The sequence below is a fragment of the Balaenoptera acutorostrata genome, chromosome 18, assembly GCF_949987535.1.
Source record: "Balaenoptera acutorostrata chromosome 18, mBalAcu1.1, whole genome shotgun sequence".
Taxonomy (NCBI): Eukaryota; Metazoa; Chordata; class Mammalia; order Artiodactyla; family Balaenopteridae; genus Balaenoptera; species Balaenoptera acutorostrata.
In genome coordinates this window covers 79,181,142-79,204,392 of record NC_080081.1, presented here as the reverse complement: position 1 = coordinate 79,204,392, position 23,251 = coordinate 79,181,142, and the positions used below count along the sequence as shown (strand labels likewise).

Genomic DNA, 23,251 nt, shown 5'->3' with positions numbered 1-23,251 from the left:
ATGTGGCATTCTGGAAGTTGTCTGTTTCCCTCATTTTTAATTCATTCCTCTCTATCAAATATTGTTATTTCTAGAAATCCTTTCTCCTGGTGCTTTGCTCTGGGTTCATCTCTTTCCTCTCCGTTCCTCCTTCTACTGTCAAGTACAAGCCTTCAAACTTGACAGGTGCAGTGGCTTTCAAACTGCTGTGTCCTCCAAGCTGTAAGCAGAGACCTACCTAGTACACTATATAAACACATCATTTTCTTGCTTAAAATCTCTTGGTGGTTTTCTAGAACACAATGATTGAATCTAAGCTGGACCAAAAAACTGGAGCTAAGACTGAAATATAAGGAAAAGGACAATGGATATTTAAGAAGTTAGGGCTGGGAGGGTTGATACAGAAGCCTTGGATGCAAAGCCAAGGCGTCCTACTCCATTTGACAGGCAGTGGCCATCTATCAGGGAAGAAAGGTGAAGAACTGCCCTGCATCAGCTGTGAGGGGCCGGGGGTCCCACACCGTGGGTGACCCTTGATCAGAACAGGGGGCCGTGGTGCTCTCACCGCGAGGACACTGCCGTTGCCCTCCAGCTGTGTGGCGCGGTGCTGAGATTGCTGTCCTGTCCCACACTCCTGACAGCTCGGTAAACATCATAAATACACACACAGCACATTTACCTAGTTTACCGGCTTTAAGGGTTTTCAGCTGGGAGAGGACCTTTGTATAGCTGTCCGTGTGTTATTTCTAGCGGGATGTGAAGCTCTGAGTTCTGGAAATCTTAGAAGGCTGCCTTTCCCTCTGAGCCTGACTGAGGTCAGGTCCACCTACGACTTCGTATAAAAAGCTGTTGGGCCACTTTCTTCTACAGCAGGGAGGATCCACTGGTTGGATGAGTGACCAGAACTTTCCAGCTGTGCCCACTCGTAGCCAAATGTGCGTTGCTGGGTTCACAACTTAACAACCAGACCCTACGGCGCTCGCTGGACATGAGTGAGCGGGGAGAGGGGGCAGACTGGCGGGTTTGGACTTTCCATCACCCTCCCCATTTCAGATCCAAAGAAACATCACGCACGTGGCTGGAGCAGGTCAGGGGCCAGGCCCAATGGCACTGTTGATAGAGGAGGCCATGCTTTGGAAACCGTAAAGGCCAAAATGCTGTGTTTAGAAGGAAAGTACTTCAGGGCGATACTGTGGCCTTTAACTTCATCAGTCAATTAAAGAACGAAGGTCTCTCAAAAGAATCATGCAAATAAAAGGGAGCTGCCCAAGGCTGCTTCCAGGGGAAGAAAAGAGCCTTTTGCGATGCAAGGCCAGAGGTGTGGGTGTAATGTTTTCCAAGGAGTATTGTGAAAAGCTTTCAAAAATTCATTAGAGGCTCTCCACGGGCTCCTGCCCTGGGGATCTGTGGGTTCCTGATCATAGATATAGGAGGAGGCCTCTCAGAAAGGTCTTCCCATTTCCAAACGTATTTTCCGTTGGATTAAATAAGCAACATGTTTAATAATATCATCTGGATTTTCTAAAAACTGTATTATGGCAGCAATAAATTTAAAATATTAAAATATAAAATACTTTCAATCAAATTTAAGGATCCTCTTTAAAATTGAAATCTTGGCCTTTTAGATGCTACTTGTCAAATGTGGGGATTCCAAAATAGTTCTCATCAGTTCTAAACTTTCTCGATTCAGTTGGATTTAGGTATAATCTCCAAGCATATTATGCCCCAAAGTACATCTTTAATTGGGAAACTTTTTCCAATGATTATACATATTCTATTGTAGCCTTTGTTCTCAAAGAACTCGTATTCAAGTGGGGAAAGACAGTTAAAAAAACTCAAATCAATATATAATATGTCAGTGTTGAGGACAGGGTAAGGAGGATTGAGTGTGTGTAAGGAGGGCATCTCATGATGATTGATACATAATAAAAAGGTAATAAATTCATAAAAACTTCAGATTATCATCTGAATTATTCAGGGTCTTCAACACCTGTGAATGTAAAAATGCAATTTATTTTTCATGTTGGCTTTCTTCACAGATTTAACTCATGAGGTGATTCGTTACCCTTTTTATTTTGTATGGTCTCACGTGATCTCATAAGTTTAGTTTCTTCAGGAAAATGAGTGGTGACAAAATCTTGTTCAGAAAGCATTTCCTAGTGTTTGGAGAAACAGAATACTCACATATGCAAGGTATTTAATGTCAGTGGACCAAACTGTTCCTTCCTCACTAAGTTTCATATATTCTTGTGTCCTTCAATCTTAATAGACTCACTCACCTTGAAGAGTTACCCACCATAAATGTTTCTCCCCGGACGGATATTTATTCACAGTCGAGGGAAACCAAGCAGTTTGTATTTGAATGATGCTGAAGACTACAGGCATTTTTCAGATATTTGGAAAAACTGTAGATCTGTACGAAAAACTATAGTTCTTTCTCTACCATTGACTATTTCCATGGAGTTGATTGAAACACATAATATCTTTTCTTTCCACAGAAATAGAAAAATGTCCTTTGGAAACGGTAAATGTTCTCAAATGGCAAATGTATCAGCTTTTCCTCAATACTGAGGCCCTGAGTTTAAATTATTTCCAATAAGTCAAAATGTTTAGTGCCCTTCAGCCCATGTGTTCAACACGGTGGACTTTCTAAGTCTTGGATCTGCTTTAATGATAGTGCTTTGTCAACCTGTGACTATTTCCGTTGAAAGAAGTCGTGTATCTACCACTTGACCTCACAATAGCCTGTGGCAGTAAGCACATTTCTAATCCACTTCTGCTCTGATTTTGCAGAAACTCCTTCTACGCATTTTATGTGGTTATTTAAAAAACAAATTTCATGAATTTTCCTTATTCTAAAACAAACTCATGCCCGTTTTAAGAAGCTCGGGGACATTACGCATAAACTTGCTATGCAAGAAAATAGCTTTCTGGGGGTGCACCTACCTTTACGCTTCTGCGTGAATGCTTACATTTTGGGGTGTGTGTTCATATAGTCTTGTGAATGATTTCCCTGTGTCACTGTGTGTACGTGAAAACATTCTTATTTTGAGAATCAGCATAGTAGTCAGTGAGGGAGACTCTGCAGCCAGTTGTATGGGGAGCTGCTTGAGGGACCTTAGTCAAGGTGTTCTACATCCACAGCACCCCGTTGTCAGCAATTCCTGCAGGGCGCTCTGGGTGTCTTCCTCTCTTTTACTCTTCATCAATCTTGCCACACTGTTTTACCTGGTATAGTAAACACATTGGCATTCAGTAATATATTTTTCCGTATATTTCATTGCTTTCTGCCCCACCTTTATTACTTTCTTTTTACTTGCTTCTTCTGTTTATTGCTCTTTTTTCCATCATGGGGGTACAGAAAGAAAACCAAAATTTTCTGTGTATTAGTTTCCTAGGGCTGCCGTAACAAAGCACCACAGACAGGGAGGCTTAAACAGCATAAGTGTATTTTTTTTTTACAGTTCTGGAGACCAGAAGTCTGAGATCAAGGTGTCACGATGTTGGTTCCTTCTGAGGGTATGAGGGACAATGTACAGAACAGAGTCAGCAGTGACCAATCACACAAGAATACAAGGCAACACAAAGATACATTTTTTTTTAAAGGGCAACCAAAATAGAAGGACAAAGACTTCAAACATTCAAACTATTAGACAGGTTGTAGATCCATTATGCTTCTATAAGTAAACAAATGCGAGGCCTTAAGAGTGAAAGTACCTTTAGGAAAACAAAAAGCTGTATTAAGTGACCTAACAGGTTTGAAAATGATCCAAATTAAATCTTTGGAAAAGAACAAAATGATTAAAGTTGTAACAAGAATAAAATTGGTAAGAGTGCAGGTGAATCTAAATGACCACTGACTGTAAAACGTCAACAATAATCATGTCTCGAGGTGTTTTAGAAAAGACAGAAACAGCGGTGGCCAAAACAGCATACAAGCAAGCACAGACATTGCTTTAAGGTCCTTGTATTGTCATCTGATTGAAGATTAAAATAATTAAATTTTAGATTTTGTCAAGTCTGCATATTTTAATTTCTATGCTAGCAACAAGTAGAAAAGAAAATAACTTCTGCGTTAGTAGAGAGAAAAACACAGAAGTACAAAAATCATTCAATAAAAGTGGTCCAAAAAGGAGAGAAAAACATAAACCACAATATATGATAGTATATTTAAACATAATTATGTCACTAAATGTAGTATGGCAATTACATTAAATGTAAAGGGACTCCAAGACACATTTTTTTCAGAGTATATTTTTAAAAATTCAACTCTATACTTATAGGAGACATATCTTTAAAACTGCCTAAATTTTAAGGGCATAGAAAAAGATGGAGAAAGATATACCACATACATACCAACCGGAGTTTTATAAATATAATAGAATGTCATCTATGATATGTTAATTAGCTGCGACCATGACAGTAGACATTGATGTGAACTATATTGATATCAGACAAATAGAACTTAAAGTGGAGGGCATTCCCCAAGACGAAGAACATGGCTTTACAATGATAAATGGTTCCACTCGCTGGAAGAATATATTGTTCGTACTGCCCATTACAACACACCCTCCAAATACAGATGTAAGATCTCCTGTCCACAATGATGAAGTCCACAGAGCTCTGAACATTGAAAGACTTGCAAGTTGGCTGCCCAAACCTGAGCTGACTCGACAGGACACCATGTATAGTCTTCATTTATCCACTGCAGGGGCTTCGTTGTAGAATATTGACGTTCTTTGAACTCTGCCCCTGCTCTGGGTGGTACATACGTGCTCTGTATGTTCTGAGGTTTTCTCTGCGAGTGGGAGAGAGTGGGGCACAAGAGTGAGAGGGAATTGAAGGAAGAAACAAAGACAAGTCCACGATCATCATCAGAATGTAGATTTTGAAGTCATCCTTCTGAGTGAGTGATAGAACCTGCAGACAAAAATTCATGCTTAACAAACGTGGTCAAGAAGACAGAGAAATGATGCTGTGTCCAACGATCGCAGGAAAAAAAATTCTTTTAAATGCACAGGGACCATTTCTTTTACAAAAACTGACTATATATTCGGCATGATTCAAATTTCAACAAATTTCAGAAGATTGAAATCATACAGAACCTGTTTCATAATGCAGATGTAGGTTACAAAACACTAAAGAAAAGAAAGCTCATTATCAAAAAGTAGGACTGGGGGCCCATTCAGAGGGCAGGGAGGGATTTGTGTTTGGAAGGAAGCACACCAGAACTTCTGATATACTGGGAGGATAAAGAGGAGAAGGCACGGCTTGGACCTCAGGGTTTTTATTCTAAAAGGTAAGACATAGGAGAGACATGGGTGGTGTCTTCCATGTATGACAAAGGGTCAGGTGCTGGCTTGAATCAATCGTGTAACACCCCATCTCACAGCAGTGTATGGGGTATAGGAGAAGGTGGTAAACCAAAACCACTTGGAAGCCACTTTTGATTATAAGATACATCATGTAGAATTGGTGACTCTCCAGCAGTGAATCCAAAGCATTTATTAACGCTTATTACATTCACAGTCTTGCACTACATTCTTTAATATATATTACAACACAAGCCATCACCTTAAGACATCAAAAGATAATGGAGTAAGGAATGCAATCCTAAAAGCTGTTTAATAAACAAAGTAGTCCTGGCTCTTTTTGAGAATAGTGGGGCAGAATTGGGCACATGAGCTAAACCAACAGAGACAGGATTGTTTAAGAAGAACTAGAACTTTCACTGGACATTAGGAACAGGAGAATTTGTTCAGGCAGAAAGGAAATGACACAAGGACAGGCGATGTAGGCAAAAATACCTTGTGAGCAAATGCAGGAAGTGGAAACCCGAAAGGCCTCCATGGGGAAGGATTCATGTGAGTAGCAGTAGAGAGAGAAAAGAAGTGAATTGTTGAGTTGATTTTTATGTTGGTTGTATATGTTTTTAAAGACTGGAAAACAATCTAGACTGATTTAGGGGTTAGACTTCCTACTAAGAAAGACTAATATCCCTTTCAGCTACATAATTTAACAATATGGCAAGAAAGTTTAAAAAAAAAACTAATAATTTAACTCTTCTGATTTATGCTGTATATGAAGGAAATATTACTAACCCAGGATTTTGCAGCTTTCTAGGTATTTCTAGAACCAGGCAACGAATCAGACAGGGTTGTGTAACTCTCCTGAAGGTTACCCTCTGCTTCATCATGTCATTCTTTACAGGGTTTGTATTCATTAGCAATCAATTAAAGAGAAGGAAAATTAATATCGCAGGCTTGAAGACTAATTCCTAACAAAAACACACACAGGGAGAGACAGAGAGAAAGAGAGCATCTTGGCCCCGCTGGAAGGCACCGTGCTCCACTTCTTCCTAGTGAGGAGGCTTTGCCCTCCTGGCACCACAGCCCGAGGCTTTGGGGTTCACCAGATCCCCCAGAAGGGCTCAGCCGCTCAAGAGTACTGCTCTGCTCACATTTCCTGAGCCAGTGTCAGTCACGTGGTTGCCCCAGCTTCAAGGGAGGTGGGAAACACCTTTGCCAGACGGGGTGATGGGAGTGGGGTGAGGTGGGTGGAAATGTCTGTGATGTGCAGGGATGTCTCCCATATCCATACAGAGGCTCTCTGTAGCCGGACACGCTCAGGTTCTCACAGCTTATTTTGTTACTTAATTATAGTAAAATACAACTCATGACTTCTTTAGATAACTTTTTCCAAATTGCAGTCGACTGCTTAGTAAGGGAGGGATGTTGACACTCTGGTGACTTTGAGATAGCTGATGGTACCCAGGAGCTCTCAGTAGCATATGACCACCTAAATTCCTCCCTTACTCTCCTGACATTGCAGTCAAATTTGGAATCACCGAATCCAACCAATGGAGCAATGGGTTAGTTGGGAGTTTGGAGTCAGATTTCATAAATTCAAAATTCACATCAGCCACTTAATTAATGTGACCCTAGGTATTTACTTTCCTCTCCCTGGAAGAATCTCTGTACTGGAGGTGGCATATACCTGACACATAGGGTGTCAGGAAGATAAAAGGAGACGGCTTTTGTAGAGTGTTAATAAATTGTCCCGATGGAGATGCAATAAATGTTACTTCTTATCACACCACTACAAAACAAGTTGAAGTTAGAAAATCATTTTTTAAGAGAAGATTTCTTTTCATGTAAGAAATAGAAAATGGTATGGTCAAATGACACTGTGGGATTTCAAGATACTGGAAGTTTTCAAAGATAAGTCATTTCAGAAATAATATAGTCAGTCACCTCATAGCAAGACCCGGGGGGGAGGGGAGGGGAGGGGAGCTAGGGAGGGGGGACTCCTACACATGTGTGTGTATGTATGTATGTACATGTGTATATGTCTCTATATTAAGGGAATCAACTCAGAGTATATTTATATATTTCTTATATAATAAAAATAAATGTTATAAAAACTAAAGGCATGCTGTAGATAGATAGTCAATCAACTGGATGGAATTTTTTAGGATAAGTATAAAGATATATTTTTTGGTTGACATTTGATAGAAAGTTGTATAATCTCACTTATGTTATTAGCTTAACAATTACTCCTTGAAAGTCTTTTGGGGAACAACATCTGAGATTTAGCAAAGTTAAAATAAGGGAATCGGAGAAGATGAAAAAATCTAGGTAGCTAATCTACTCAGGATCAAATATAATTCTGAAGCCCACTTCATATAGATGAAAATCCATGAAAACTCACTTCATGCTTCTGTAAAATTGCTTTCCATTATTTTCAAGGATTAGTCAACACTGGGAAAGGTGAATAGAACAGGCTGGTGCTGCAAAGATTTAACAGGAAGGCTAAAAGTAGCCTTTACGATGAAAACTGCATTTTTAAATTAAGAAATTGGACAGAGTCCTGCTGAGGCTTATCTGGGTTTGGCGCTGAGCCTGCAAAAGTACTTATTATGGTCAAGCTCTGCTACTGCAACATTTATTACAGCTGGATGGAGACAGACTTGGTCAAGGATGGAAGAAGGATGCTTCTCACTGCATTCACATTCAATGCCTATGTTTTCCACCATATTTCAATTCAAAATAGTCTATTTCGTCAGGACAGATTTCTCTATCCTCTTCCCATTTAAATTTTTTAAGTAAAATTTTTATTGGGGAGGTGTAGAGCTTGATTAAGCTTTAGAAAAGGATTGGTTTTATGTACCAACGCCCAGATCAAGAAATAGATCAGTCATTCAACATGCCAGAAGTCCTCCTAATTCTCCATCCTTCTTGCTACCCCCCTGAAAGTAACCACTGTTGTGATTTACCTGCTGTATAACTTTGTAGAAATGGAATTATATAGTATAGACTCTTTCGTTTTGACACTGTGTTTTGACTTCCAAACATGTTTTTGCGTATAGCAAGAGTTTGCTCATGCTTATTGCTATAAAATATTTCATTCCAAGAATGTACCACAGTTTGTTTGCCAGACCTACTGTGCGTGAATGAGTATTAGGATCCCAGATCTGGGTTATTATGCATAGTGCCACTATAAATTTTTAAATACATTTTATTGAATATCTGTATGTCTTTCCGTTATTCATAGTCTAGAACATATTGCAGAGCTGGAATCCCTGTGTCATAAGGTGTGTACATGTTCAGACTTAGTAGATGTCATCAGTTTTCCAAGGAGATTATAACAATTTACACCCCTGCCAGCAGAGTATGAAGTGTGATGATTCCCTGTTACTTAAATCCTTGCGCACACTTGGTTTCCTCCCTTCCTCTCTTCCTTCCTTCCCTCCTTCCTTCCTTCTTTCTTTCATTTTATTTCCTTCATTTTAACCACATAAGTCCTTCAGCTTTCTTTTTCTCAAAACTACCTTGACTGTAGTTGGCCTTTTAGCATTAGTTTGCAATTTTCACAAAATCTGCTGAGACATAGATTGGAATTGCATTAAATCTATATATCAATTTAGGGAGAATTAACACCTTTACAATACTGAGCCTTCTAATACATAAACATCATATATCCTTCCAGATATATTTAGGTCTTTTAAAAGTGCTCTGAATAATGTTTTCTCATTTCAGTGCAGTTCCTGCACATCTTTTGTTAGATTTATTCCTAAGTACTTATTTTTATACTATAGTAAACAATATTTAAAATGTTCAGTTTTTATTTGTTTCTGATATATAGCATGGATTTTTGCATATTGACCTATTATTCTCCAGTAATTTTGCCAAATTCACTTATTAATTTTAGTATTTTATCTTAAAATTGGGGGGATTTTCTATCTATACAACCACCTTAACTCTGAATAATGTTTTTTTCCTTCCTTTTAAATCTTTACACAATTTTCCTTATTATACTGTCTCTCCTATAACATGATGAGTAGAAGAGGTGACAGTAAAATCCTTATCTTGTTCTCATTTTCAAGAAAAAATTTTCTTCGCCATTTGAAATTCTTCATTTCAAATTACCACTTGATGTAGGTTGTTTTTTTTTTTTTTTAAAGATACTCTTTATTAAATCATGGAAATTTCGTTCTAATCCTAGGCGGCTAAAGGCTTTTAAGAAGTGTGTTTATCGAATTTGATCAAATGTGCTATGCTATTCTGCAAATGCTGAGATTACCTTGTGATTTCTCTCCTTGTTTTCTGATAATGTGGTAAATCACATTGATTACAAGCCAGTGAATAAACAGTTTTGCTCTCCTGGTATAAACTCCATGATGGTTGCAATGGGTTAATTGTTTTTATTATTGCTGAATTTGTTCTGCTGATATTTTTTTTTTTAAAGGATTTTCTTATTTATTTATTTATTTATTTATTTATTTTTGGCTGTGTTGGGTCTTCGGTTCGTGCGAGGGCTTTCTCCAGTTGCGGCAAGCGGGGGCCACTCTTCATCGCGGTGCGGGGACCGCTCTTCATCGCGGTGCGCGGGCCTCTCTCTATCGCGGCCCCTCCCGTCGCGGGGCACAGGCTCCAGACGCGCAGGCTCAGCAATTGTGGCTCACGGGCCCAGCTGCTCCGTGGCATGTGGGATCTTCCCAGACCAGGGCTCGAACCCGTGTCCCCTGCATTAGCAGGCAGATTCTCAACCACTGCGCCACCAGGGAAGCCCTGTTCTGCTGATATTTAACTTAAGAATTTCACTTCTATTTTCGTGAGAGAGGTTAGTTTATAATTCTCTTTTCTTATGATCCTTTTGGATTTCATCTCAAGGTTAAACTAGCCTCATGAAATAAATTTATAAATATTCTCTCCTTTTCTATTTTCTGCAAGAGTATGTGTCAGATTGGCACTGTTACTCTCTTAATATTTGGAGGAATCACTAGTCAGACTTCGTGTGTGTGGGCATGGGGGGTGTTAATAACTGATTCAATCACTCTAGAAGTATTCAGATTTCTAATTTCTTCCAGAGTCCTTTTGATTGTACCTTTGAAGAAATTTGTTCATTTCCTCTAAAATGTTCTTATTATTTTTTAATATTTATAGAATCTGTAGTGATGTCTTCATTCTTGTTCCCGGTAATCGTTCTTTGCTCTTTCCCTCTTTTTTAATTGTTAAGGTTTGCTACAGTTTATCCATTTTATCATTCATTTATAAAACCATTATTTGGCTCTGTGGATTTTCTCCATTAAGTGTTTTTCTTTACTTGATTGATTTCTTCTCTTACATATATGACTTCTTTCCGTTTACTTTCTTTGGAAGGGATCTAACATTCTCTTTCTAAGTTCTTCCAATGGGAGCTTAAGCTATTATTTTCCATCTTTCTACTTTTTCTACTATATTCCTTTAAGACTGTATATTTCCCTCTTTATCTGTATCTCACATGTTTCGATATGTATGTCATCAGTTAAAGATGTGATCTCATTTCCATTTTGAATTCTTGGTAGAGGAGCCATTTAGGAGTTTCTCACTTTCCAAACAGTGGAGATATTATATTTATCATTTTATTAATGACTTCTACCTCAGTTACAATGTGGAGAGGGTACATACTCTGAATTATGTCAGTCTTTTAAAGTTTTTTAATATTTGCAAATTTACATGTGCTGTTGAAAAGAAGTCTTATTCCATCCTTGTTAGTTGTTGTGTTCTACATAGTACATGAGATGGAATTTATATGTCATCCAATCTTTTTTTGTCCACTTCTTTTATCACCTATTGAAAGAAGTATGTTAAACTCTCCCACATATTATGCCTATTTTCCCTATTCCTAATCCATACAGCCTGGCATAAATTATTGGATAGCCAGTTGCCAGGCTAAAGTGAGTTTTTCATTACATGTTGACTTAATATTTTGCGACCTGTAGGCAAATCTGAATAAAGTATATGCACATAAACTATACCAGACCAAAGCCCAACATAATTGATTATATTTGTACTCTAAATTTGACATAATTTCACCAAATATGTTTCATATACGTAGTATGTAGACAACTTGATAAGAGTGATATATGGGTTGAGGGAAAATTTATTGAGATATGCTAAGTACACAAATATTTTTTTATAAAATTCTAACCACATGTTACTTCTAGCCTGGCAATTCCTTCTCTCGCCATAGAATCCCTTCATAGTATAACCTTTGACATATAGAATGTATGCAGTATATTTTTTGTAAAATCCCCTACTTTGTCTTTACATGATACTCCAATAGTAAAATCCAAGTATTAAAGTGGTTTTGCATTTGTTCATTAGGACAACATTGCTTTTAATTAAGCACTCATTTATAGTTATTACCGGGATGGCAATTTTTGTAACTATGGACATTTCAGCACAATTCTTTTCTATTGTAATCACTTATTTTAATAATCTTTAAATTATTTTCTTGTCCAGTTAGTATTTTCATTTTTATAATTTTAAAATGTCAAGAAAGATTATACAACTATTTAAACTTAAAGTAAACATTTCACATTAAAAAACAAGGACAATATTTATAATTACCACCTTAAGTGAAAACTGCACGTGTGAAGTCGAAGTAATCCAGGAATTTCCTTCTCTCTAGACGCTCATGTCATTCTACCTTCTTATAGTTTAAGCTTAAGATGTCATCGAGTTAAATTTCTGTGCAGTGTGAAGAAGCCAATTTATCAAACTCTCGTCATTGAGAAAATCAACTCACCACCTTCCACATCGTGGTTAATCTAAGCTCCTGCAGATAATATCTTTATTGCCACGCGGCTTCCCTTCCTCTCTCGCGGGCCACTCACAGAATGATTTACTAAAGGAGGTGGCGTGTTTTTTTGTCCTCCAGAAAAAGAATCCTAAAAAAGATTACCCTGAGGGCACTAGACACAAAGATAGTGATATATCACACCTGCAAGCGGTGACAATTTACCACCAGGGAAAACACCCAGGGCTGGGTTCTGACCATCAATATGTCTGAGAGAAAAAAAAAAAAAATACAGACTTTACAACAGAACAGCTTACTTTCTTAGTATAGATTATCAAATGAAAAGAGTGGGTTAGCAATTATGCAGCTTCTAGCATCTTACATCAGGAATAGAAATAACCCAGATCCAAAATAACTTGCAGACCCATCAGTCAATCAAATAAGGGCACTACTGGGGTGGGGGAAAAAAAAAAGAAAGAAAAAAGATCTAAATACCTCAGTCACAACAAAGACAACTATTTTCAGAGAGGCCACTGCACACACGAACTGTTTGCAGCTGCAGCCCGGCCTTGAGGAGAATGGTGTGAGCAAAGCAAGCCCTGCAGCCCAACCCTTCAGGGCGAAAGGAGGGTGAGGGGCCGTTTTTAGAACCCACAGTTGTCCAGGGAGCCGTGGGGCACAAAGCTGGCACAACTGCTCCCTCGAATAGACGTGTGTTTGGGTTGGTGTCGTGAGAGAGTGCACAATTGGCTGTTCTCCAAAGCCCCATGTTTTGATGGCTGGAAATAGGGAATCAAGGAATGGTAGCTTGTGGGCCCAGGGAAGAAGGAAAGACCCGTGCAAGGGTCTCAGAGCACATGTGGAAGGGCCTGCCCTCCCGGCTGGGGCAATCCGCAGGGTCTGCTGATGGAAGGGGAGAGGCCGCGTGGCCCGGCGGGGATGGTGATGGAGTCCGGAGGAGACAGGCAGCTCTGGCAGCCAAGCTGCCAAGCTGCTTCTGCTCGGAGCCTCGTGTAAAGCCCGGTCTCCAGACCCTGGAGAAGAAGGGGCCGTACACTGTCCCTTGGGTGGGATAGAGGCTCTGCCTGAGTCGATCCGTTGCTTCACTCAGATAATTTGAACACTTGGGAAAACAACCAATTCATCTCACTTTAAAGTGAAATCATCTTGCAAAACCACTTTGGTTCTTAGAAAAAACGTCAGGTGGGTATTGATATTTGCAATTGGAACCAAGGGCTTTTGATAGCAAAAGATGAAAGTGACGTGACCGTTCATGCCATCAGTCACCTGCACAGGAGCAGTTTTGAGGAAGACGCAGAGTGGGGAGGGGATAAAAAGCTCACCTTGGGGGCTTCCCTGGTGGCACAGTGGTTGAGAATCCGCCTGCTAATGCAGGGGACACAGGTTCGAGCCCTGGTCTGGGAAGATCCCACATGCCGTGGAGCAACTAGGCCCGTGAGCCACAACTACTGAGCCTGCGCATCTGGAGTCTGTGCTCCGCAAAAAGAGAGGCCGCGATAGTGAGAGGCCCGCGCACCGCGATGAAGAGTGGCCCCCGCTCACCGCAACTGGAGAAAGCCCTCGCACAGAAACTTAGACCTAACACAGCCAAAAATAAATAAATAAATAAATTAATTAATTAAATTAAAAAATAAAAAAAGCTCACCTTGCCCCCTTCTTCGGATCTCCCAGAAGCAGGACACTGATCCCACCCAGTTCAGTGTCTATAAGAGGCCTATCCCTGTTTTTCCTGTGCCCCTGAGTGAACCCTGGGCTGGGAAACCCTATTTGGGCCCCTCCCCCAGCCTCCTAAAACTGTGGTGAATCAGTTTCTGAGGGTATTTATAAGTTATAGATATACTTCTAAGTACCATTTTCCAGAGTACCCAATTAATGATGTATCATCACTTAGATGTAACAATTCAGTGGTTTATTTACTCCCTCACTCTTATTTATTTTTCTTATGTTACTGATTATTTATAGTGTGCCAGGCACGAGGTCCAGCTTTACACAAAACAGGACACAGGCCTGAGGTATGGCTTCCATGTATGATGAAGCAAACATAAAAAGAGATCATTGGAACAAACCTACCATCTGCACCAGGAGCTAAGGAAGTCACCAGTCAACCCAGTTGAAGTTGAGACAAAAGTTCATAAGATAAATCCTTCTGGAGGACATGTCAGCTGAGCAAAGTCTAATTTTAAATGTTTAAGTGCATGAAGCCTCTGTACATCACCTTGCAAAGCCAGGTGTGGGTTCTGATTAGTAGAAATATTTCAGTTACCGGTTCATTGGCCCATGTACTTTTCACTCCATCCATTCCCTTTAGGGTGTAGGAAATTTGATAGCTACTAAGGACACACAATGGAGAAGGTGATAAAAAGCAGCCCTGAAACTGTATGTACCTAATATATATTTCCTTGCTCTGTCAGCCGAGAAGCCTAGAAGCAATGACACCCCAGAGGCAATGAGCACACCCCACGTGCCCTGATCCTGGCTTCTAATACCATCTCCAATAAAAGGAACCTGAGCCCTTTGCAGAAATAGCTGACTCTAGGGCTGAAGTGGGAGATATCGAAGATGAGCCTGGGGCATCTTGCAGTGCCAGTACAAAGTGCTTACAAGAAACAAAAACAAAAACAAACAACCCACCTGAGAGTGATGGGGTTATGTCCAGGGGACCAAGAACCAACTGAAAGAGCTCCAATAACCAAGTCTGGGGTGATGTGAGCAGCTAAAAACCCAGTATTAGATCATAATTCAAATATTAGAATAAATATCCATGTGTCCTTACTGATATAGACTAATGATTGATTGAATAAACAAATAAATGGAAAAGAATAGGTAAATCTGTGCAGAACGATTTCATGTCATTTATGCCAATACTCCACCTTCCGTGCGGTAGGACATACCCCTTACCCCGTAACTGTGGGCTGTGTGTCGTGGCGTCAGTAAAAGAAGTGCAGTGAGAAAAGGCTCGGGAAGGTAAGTGTACGGTGGAGAAAACCAACAAGCATAACCTCAGCCAGGGGTTCACATTGGCATCAACCGTGAGGAGTTGTGGTGACACCAAGTGTCCTTGATCTGATGGGAAGACAGGGGTGCTCCACCTCTGGCGTCTTCCTCCCAAACCCACACTGTCCCATCATGAGAAAACCATCAGAGAAACACAAATTGAGGGGAATTTTGTGAAATATCTGACCAGTACTCCTCAAAACTGTCAAGGTCATCAAAAACAAAGCAACTCTGAGAAACTGCCCCATCCCAGAGAAGCCTACGGGAACGTGATGACTAAATGTCGTGTGGTTTCCTAGGTAGAGCTCTGGAACAGAAAAAGGACATTAGGCAAAAATTAAGAAAGTCTGAATAAGGCATGGCTTTGTTTAATAATAACATTATCAGTATTGTTCCCTTGGTTTTGACAAATACAGCATTGTCATGTAAGATGCCAACAGTAAGGGAAACTGGGTTGGGGTATGTGGGGCTTGTTTTGTATCTTTGCAACTTTTTGTGGTAAATCTACAACTACTCTCAAAATATTTTAAAAAGAGATACACGTCTACGTCCCTTCCAGCTGGCTCTCTGCTCTCCTCCATCACAAGACTGTAGGTGGTGAGAGTGAGGGCGGTGAGAGACCCTCTCCTCCGCTCTCTCCCAGGGCCGATCTGACTTTATCCTGTCCCGAGAGGTGAGAGGGACGGCTGTGGTCAGAGGTGCCACTGTCTGTCTGATGGGCCTTGAATCCTGGAGAGGGACAGACATTCGGAAGGGGCACAGAGGGGAAACTGAGGAAGTCATCCAGAGCTAGGACGCTGAGCCACTGTAACGATCACACTGAAACTACTTTCCACCTAGAATTAAATACATAAACTCTTACCAAAGGAAGGATGTTGGTTTTTTTTTTTTTTGAGTGAGATTTCTTTTAAAAGCATCCCTTGCTCCTTATGAGTACCCAGTGATGACGTGTTCATGGTCATAAAAATATAGCAAAAGTAGGAGAGACGTGTCATCTTTTGTCCACGCTTAGACAAACAGTGAACATTTAGAAAATGTTAGGTTGTTGCTGTGAAAGCACCATCACCAACACCAATATGAGCTGCGGCCGCTGAGGCTGAGCCCTAAAATGGAATCTCTCTGAGTCAGGGTCTGTGCCCACGGGACCAGCCGGGGGTCAGCCCAGGTCAGGGAGCAGCTGCAGCAGATGAATCACGCTCCCTCCTCCCCAGGACAGGCCCCAGCATCCTCGCTGGGGGAGGGCCAGCAGCCCTCGCAGGTTTACCCCTCGGACCTGCTTCCCAGTGTCCAGCGGCCTCTGCCAGCACCCCTTTCCCCTCTCCCCGCTCCCGCCTGTGTTTCCCTTTGACGGAAAGTGTGATCTGGGTCCCGGCAAATTAACCCATCAGACGTGATTCCTGTATCCTCTGTTACTGAGCAGTACGGTGCCTGATACACGTGGTCCCCTTCTTCCGAGTGGACGCAGGCACTCTTCAGGATGCTGTACAGATCTGGGGGCCCGAGAAGGTGAGCGTTGTCCTCAGGGACAGTTGTCTGGGAAGCCAGCGATGCTTCCTGAGCTCTGAGAGCTGGGGGCAGGTGGGGTTTAGTGGGGGAGATTAGAATCGCCCAGAGCGCATTCTCATACTCGCTACACACACTCCTGGAAACAAAACTATGCTCGCCCCTGGCCAGGGGTGTCCACCTCCCACGGGGCATCACTCTCACGGTGAGAGTGTCCTGCCCCTCGGAGGCTGAGCTCGGGCGATTACTGGTCCTTCCACGCGGCTAGGTAACTCATCACGATCCCAAACCTCTGCGTGGCGAGATGGTCCCCCGCCTCCCCTGGGCCTTGCGACACCTGGCCCCCACGTGACTCACACCTAAAGGTGCCTGACACAGTGGGGGAGCTGCGTGTGCAGGGCCCTGCCTCAGTGCCCCAGCCTTGGCACGTGGGATGCCAGTACCAGTTGTTAAATATTTTTAGCATCACTCCCGGCTGTGCTGAGGGTAGAGAGCTGCCATGAGTGGCCTGAGGCTGGGGAAGTCTCTATTTTTTGATGATTCACCAGATTGGGAACCGTTGATCACGTCCTCTTACCATTCCTGTTCTCTGAATATCTGCCAGTAAAGTGAGTGTGTGTGTGTGTGTGTAATTGTAGTGTGTAAATTGGGCGTGCTGAAGTAGTAAGGAGATGAGACAGTTGCAAAGAAAATAACATGCAGACTATTTATCAAGAAATAGGGCAACTTACCTGAAATGAATCTCATACCATCACTGAGCCTGTCACTGCTTTTAAAATGTCTAATCAAACAGGTGCCGTAAACATTTATTCTTTCATTGATTCCCCTTCCGAAGTATGTTTTTAAACATGCCCCTTCTTCTCCATTCCCTTTGTCGTGATCGTCCAGGCATGAATGGCTTCGATCAATTCCTCATTGTGTCCCTATATCCAGGCCCCCCTCTCCTCACACCAACCTTCCTCACGATCACAACCACCAGAGGGGTCACCACAAACCCAAAGCTGGCCAGGCCGTCCCGCTGCCCCGATTCCTCAGGTCCTCTGCATCGCGCTCGGCGTAACGCGCTAGCCTCGGAGCACAACGACCAGGAGGTGTTTATGATCTGGTACATGTGGGTTTATGTCTCAGCACTAACCCCACCTCCTACCCCCACCTCTGTAGACGCGGCTCCCTCCGCCAGGAAGGCTGTTACTCCTTCCTCTCTTCTTGTCTCCACCCTCATTCCCAATAACTTCCATTTTGCTGGGTGATTGCTCTGCTCCAGCTGGAATCCTGGGCCGTTTCTAGTGAAAGCCGGTTCTCGACCATCCCTGCAGAGGAAGGAACTGTTGCCTTCATACACCAGAGAGTGTGTGCACGCCTCAGTCACAGCCCCTGTCACGGGACACTTCTTACCTTCCTGGTGATCTCAGGCCATGACACAAAGAAAAGTCAGGCCTCATTAGCCTGTGGAACTGCATTTGGCTTATTCTTCTCACCTCAGCTGGCCCTCCCACTCACTCACTCACTGTATCCTCTATTCTAGCTACACTGACCTTCTCATGGCCTTGACTAACTCTTCCTGCCTTAGAGAGTTTGCATATGCTGTGCTTTCTGCCTACGATGCCTTGCCCTTTTTCTTTACATGCTTCTTCCCCTGACATGTCACCTAAATAGGGTCTACGCATGAGCCTCCGCCATTTTTTCCCTAAGCGTCGCCTTCACAGCACATTTCTAAATCTGTAATTACATACTTACTTATTAGTGTACCTGTTTATTATCTCTCTGCCTCTCCTGATCTTTGTACTCTGTGGAGGCAAGGCCCATATTTATTTGGTCTCTGTTCTGTATCTACACCTTGCATAGAGCTTGCATGGTAGACTTGTTAATAGATGTTTGTGATAAAACTATGCCAGCCATTGCCGTATGAGTAGATATATATTGCTCAAGGAAATGAGGGTGGATACATCCCCATTGATGGCAGGAATAAATAATAATGTCCATTATTATTACTATCATTTAAATTACCAAGCAAAGTAAATTGAGAATAAACACATTAATATGTATAAATGTCATCAAAGAGGAGATAAACATCCGTTTTTGCTGACGATGCTGATAATATGATTACCTACTAAAAATCCAAGGAATTGAAACAAAATGCTATAGATACATTAGAATTCAGCAGAGTCCACAATTTTAAAAGAAGTGCTTTTTAGTGTGCAAATCAATTGTGCTATCATAAACTAACAGTAAACATCCAAAAATGTGATGTAAAAAGACTCGTGCAAAAATCAAGATGCTCAGGAATAAACTTCATGACTTGTAGGGCCCAGGTGGAGAAAAGCATGACATGTATAAAAAAAATTTTTGTAACTAGAGAGAGGTACCACATTTTTGGATGGGAAAACAGTATTTTTAACGTATTGGTTCTCTACAAATTAACATCCATTTCACCTACTTCCAATGAAATCCTCAGCAAGATAATTTTGAACAGTGACAAAGGTTTGTAAAATGTACCTGTAAAACTAAACATTTTTGAATATTGGAAAAATCCTGGCAAAAAGATAAATATATGGGGAACAAGCTTTACAATGGGTTAGTAGTCTGTGGTAAAATGGAAATGATATAGCATTACAAACCTATATTAATGTAACAGAACAGAGAGTGCAGAAATGGACTGAAGTATTACTTAAAGGAATTTAACATAAGAAATGTTATCATTTTATCTTTTAAACATAATCATGTTTTTGAATAGGTAATAAGTGAATGCCATACAAAAGGCATGTAATGAAAAGTAAGTCACCCTCCCTCCTGGTCCTCCAGCTGTTCAGTTTCTTTGCCCAGAGGCAACCAGTATTACCTGGCTGTGGTTTATGTTTCTGCACATATGTAAGAACCCCTGCTGATTACTGCTGGAGTTTGCACCAATGATAGCAAAGTACAGGTGATGCCTCTGCACCGCCCCCTCCCGTTTATTGGCTTTACTTACCTTAGTAAAGTGTCTTAGAGGCTTAGCAATACTTAGCAGCTACTTAGCAACAGTATCTTAGAGACTGGTCCACATCAGTAGTTTGGTGTTATCTCATCGTTTCTAATGCTGTGTAGCGTCCCATCTATGAATGCTACTACATCCTGCACTGGATGTCCTGTTACACACATGCCTTCTCCCGCGTGTGACACAGCTGTAGGGCAAGCCCTCGGCATCGCTGGGTCAAAAGACACACCTATCTACATCTCTGTAGATCTACATAATCTTACTACATGTGCCACATTATTCTCTCCAGCGATTCATATTTCTAACAATGACTTATGAGAATTTCACTTCCCCACATTCTGCCAAAACTGTATTGTAGCAAATTTCCTGAACATTTTCAATCTGATAGGGAAAAAAAAGGTGTCTTATTATAGTTTTAACATTCATTTCTGTTAATATGGGTGAGGTGATGTGTATTTTGTGATTTTTAAAAACACTTGTAGTTCTTTTACGTGTACACTTTCCTCATGGATTTGCATGAATCTTTATATATTGAGGGACTTAGTCCTTTTTTTTATGAGTTACAAATATTTTCCTCAACTTATCACTGATCTTTGACATAGTGCTTTTTAAAATATGCATATTTTAAAATTATTAAATTTATTTTTGAATTTATCAAACTCTTCTTTTTTGGCTTCAGGGTTTTATATCATATTTGAAATTTTTTCCTGATTTAAGATTATAAAAGCATCTTCCATATTTATTTCATTTGTTTATTTATTTATTTTTTATGTTTAAATGCTTGATTTTTCCAAAATTTATTCTGATTTAAATTTTGAGTTTTTTATCTATTTTTTTCCGGGTACCCAGCAAGAGTTTTTGGGGAAAACTACTTCATCAGTGTTTTCAAGTGTGTAGATGGCATTTTAAATCACTAGATAAATATGTTAGGAACACTTTGGAGATGTTAAAAAAAATACTTAAATTCCTACTTATTTTAGGCTAAAAAATCCCCCTGAATGTGAAAACAGCAACAAACTATTACATTGTAATGTTTTAACTTCATATGGCAAAAACACCATAAATAAAGTGGACAGACAAATAAGGAATAATTAACATGCAACAAATACAGCAGAAGTTAAACATTTACAAAGCATTTACAAATTTATATAAAAGATGAGCACTTCAATAGAAAATTAGGCAAAAGAAAAAATAGACTAGACGACCATCTGTGTTCAAATGTCTGACCCTACCAGTAACAAAAGAACCACACACTGAACTCAGAGCAGCTAGTGTTTCCCACTCTGCTATTAGACCTGGAGGGTAAAAATCGTATAAAATGTATTAAAAACATTTTGTGTTAAATATGTGTCAAAATGGGCAGTTTCATATAATATTGGCAGTAGGATAAATGAACAGCCTTCTTGGAAAACGATCTGGCCAAATGTCTTGAAACTTTATATTTTCTTATCCTTTTACTCAGAAATTTATTTTTTTCTGAATAAATATTTACAGGATATTTTAGAGAATATTTACAGAAATGTATCAAAGGGAAGCAGAAGCTGATTGTGCCATAACGCGCGTGCCGACGCGTCACCTCAGCATTTTACGTCCGCTGGAAAGAGCCCAGCGTAGCCGAATTGTTCGCTAATAGAGGCCGATTAAAACCTTTAGTCATGATCACAGATTATACCAGGATATCATTTATCCATTTCAAATGGTACAAGAGTCTGAGGATTGACGTGCGAAATGTTCATGGAATGAGGTTACCGAACAACAGGTTATAAAACAGCATGTTTAATTTGATCTTCTGTATGTATCTATCTATCATCTATCTAGTCTCTCCATCTTTCTATCTGTGCAACCGTCCATCCATCCACTCACCTACCTACCTACCCATATACCCTAAAGGGTTAAATATCTATATCTATATCTATCTATCTATCTATATAACCTATATATAGTGTTTTATATGTATACAACCTATATAAGGGATATATATGGGTGTGTGTGTGTGTGTGTGTATATATATATATATATATATATACACACACATATATATGACATTGCTGTTGCTTCACCACAACCTATTTTACTTCCCTTGGTAAATTTCATACAGGTATTTATACCTTCTTTCCTCAGGCCTGTGAGTTCGGGAGAAAGTAACTCCACCTCTGGCCCTAGGGGTGTAGTAGTTGATTAGGGCCTAAAGTGATCGGTGTAATCATAACAGCTGGCTACAGTGATTGATTCAGAGGTGGACAAGTTATTCCTCTCAGCAGAGTAAGATGGGAGATTCAGAGGTGGACAAGTTATTCCTCTCAGCAGAGTAAGATGGGAGAATAAGTTTTCTGGAAAATTGTCGTAATGACAGTTCTTTGCTCCCCTGAGAGAAATTCCAGAAAAGGCCCTCAATCCCTCTCCTTGGATATGGTCTTGCACATCTGTTCCCATTAGTGCTTGGGACGCTCCTGACATCATAAGAGAAAGGGACGTTCCCTTGGTGAAGCCGATACCATAGAAAATAGAGGAGAAACAGAACACAGGCTTGTCCTTGGTGACATCACCGAGTCCCCACGTCAGTAGCCCTTGAAGCCACACCACCAAGACAAGGGACCCCCTTCATCGTTTAAATCAATGTATTTCAATGGGCTTTTCTCCTACCTGCCATCAGATGCACCATAGTTTGGGGTGTGTGTGTGTGTGTGTGTGTGTGTGTGTGCGCTCATTGGCAGATAGATACACACACACACAGAGGGAAAACATTTGAAGTGATATTCACCAGAATGTAACAGTGGCGCACTCTGGGTTGGAATTACAGTTGATTTTCACTTCATATTTGTACCTTTTAGATACCTGAACCTGAATTACTTGATGAGAGGAAAACAGTAACAAAGGCAAAAAACAATTTATAAAACAAAGAACAAGCATATGTATTTGGGGGAAAAAGATTAAGTTCAGAATGAAGTGGAAAGAATTGTGTGTGTGTGTGTGTGTAACTCTCATGATTTTCTGTGACCACAAGTACCAAATGAGCCAAAAGTATCATGTAGCAGCCAAAAAATACATATGAATATAATGCAAACTTAGGTTTTTTTAAAATACGAGAACAGTGTCAAGATCAAGGGTGTTAAAAATACCACTGTTCTCGGCTCAGGTCAGACCACCCTTGAAGTATTGTTTTTTAATTCCCTGTGCCTACAAGGATTCGGGCACTAACGGACATATTCCAGGGATACTGGGGAAGGATTTATGCATTCAGAAAGAGATGGAATTTTAAGACTTTTGAGATTTGTTTTCCACATTCAAGATTCTATAGTTCTCCAATCTTATGCATTGCCCTTGGACATTAAAAACAGTCATACTATATACAAAGCAACCAAGCCTCAGAGAGCTTAAGTGACATGCCCAAAGCCACACAATTCATTAACGGTGGAGTTTTGTCCAGAATGCACTTCACAACCCACATATTAAAGAGGCTGTAGGCAGACTGAGGTGTTCAGAGTGACTGAACATGAACATGGTGACTAAGGCAGAATCAATGAGCTCCGCGTGACTCACGTTAAAGAACCAGGAAACCTCGTGAGGGTGAGAGTACAGAGGATTGTCATCCAATCAAGCCTTCTCGGGAAGAGCAAGGCCACTTGTGTGATGAGTTGAAACGAGTCCAGGTACACGGAGGGTTGGTGGAGACCTTTCTTTTTTGCCCTTTAAGACTGTTCTGATGTGAAAAGCTGT

General features: G+C 40.6%; 1 long non-coding RNA gene across 7 annotated transcripts in view; it reads left to right on the top strand.

Moving 5' to 3' along the window:
• The window catches only part of LOC103003887 (uncharacterized), a 293,955-nt gene that overhangs the window by 217,414 nt on the left and 53,290 nt on the right, over positions 1-23,251 (top strand). For 2 of the 7 annotated variants that reach the window (XR_009005964.1, XR_009005962.1), the window contains one exon: positions 14,475-14,814. The exons of the other annotated variants lie outside the window; for them this stretch is intronic. This is a non-coding gene — a long non-coding RNA (uncharacterized LOC103003887). Of the gene's footprint in view, positions 1-14,474; positions 14,815-23,251 lie in introns of those variants that run through there. 7 annotated transcript variants of the gene reach the window in all.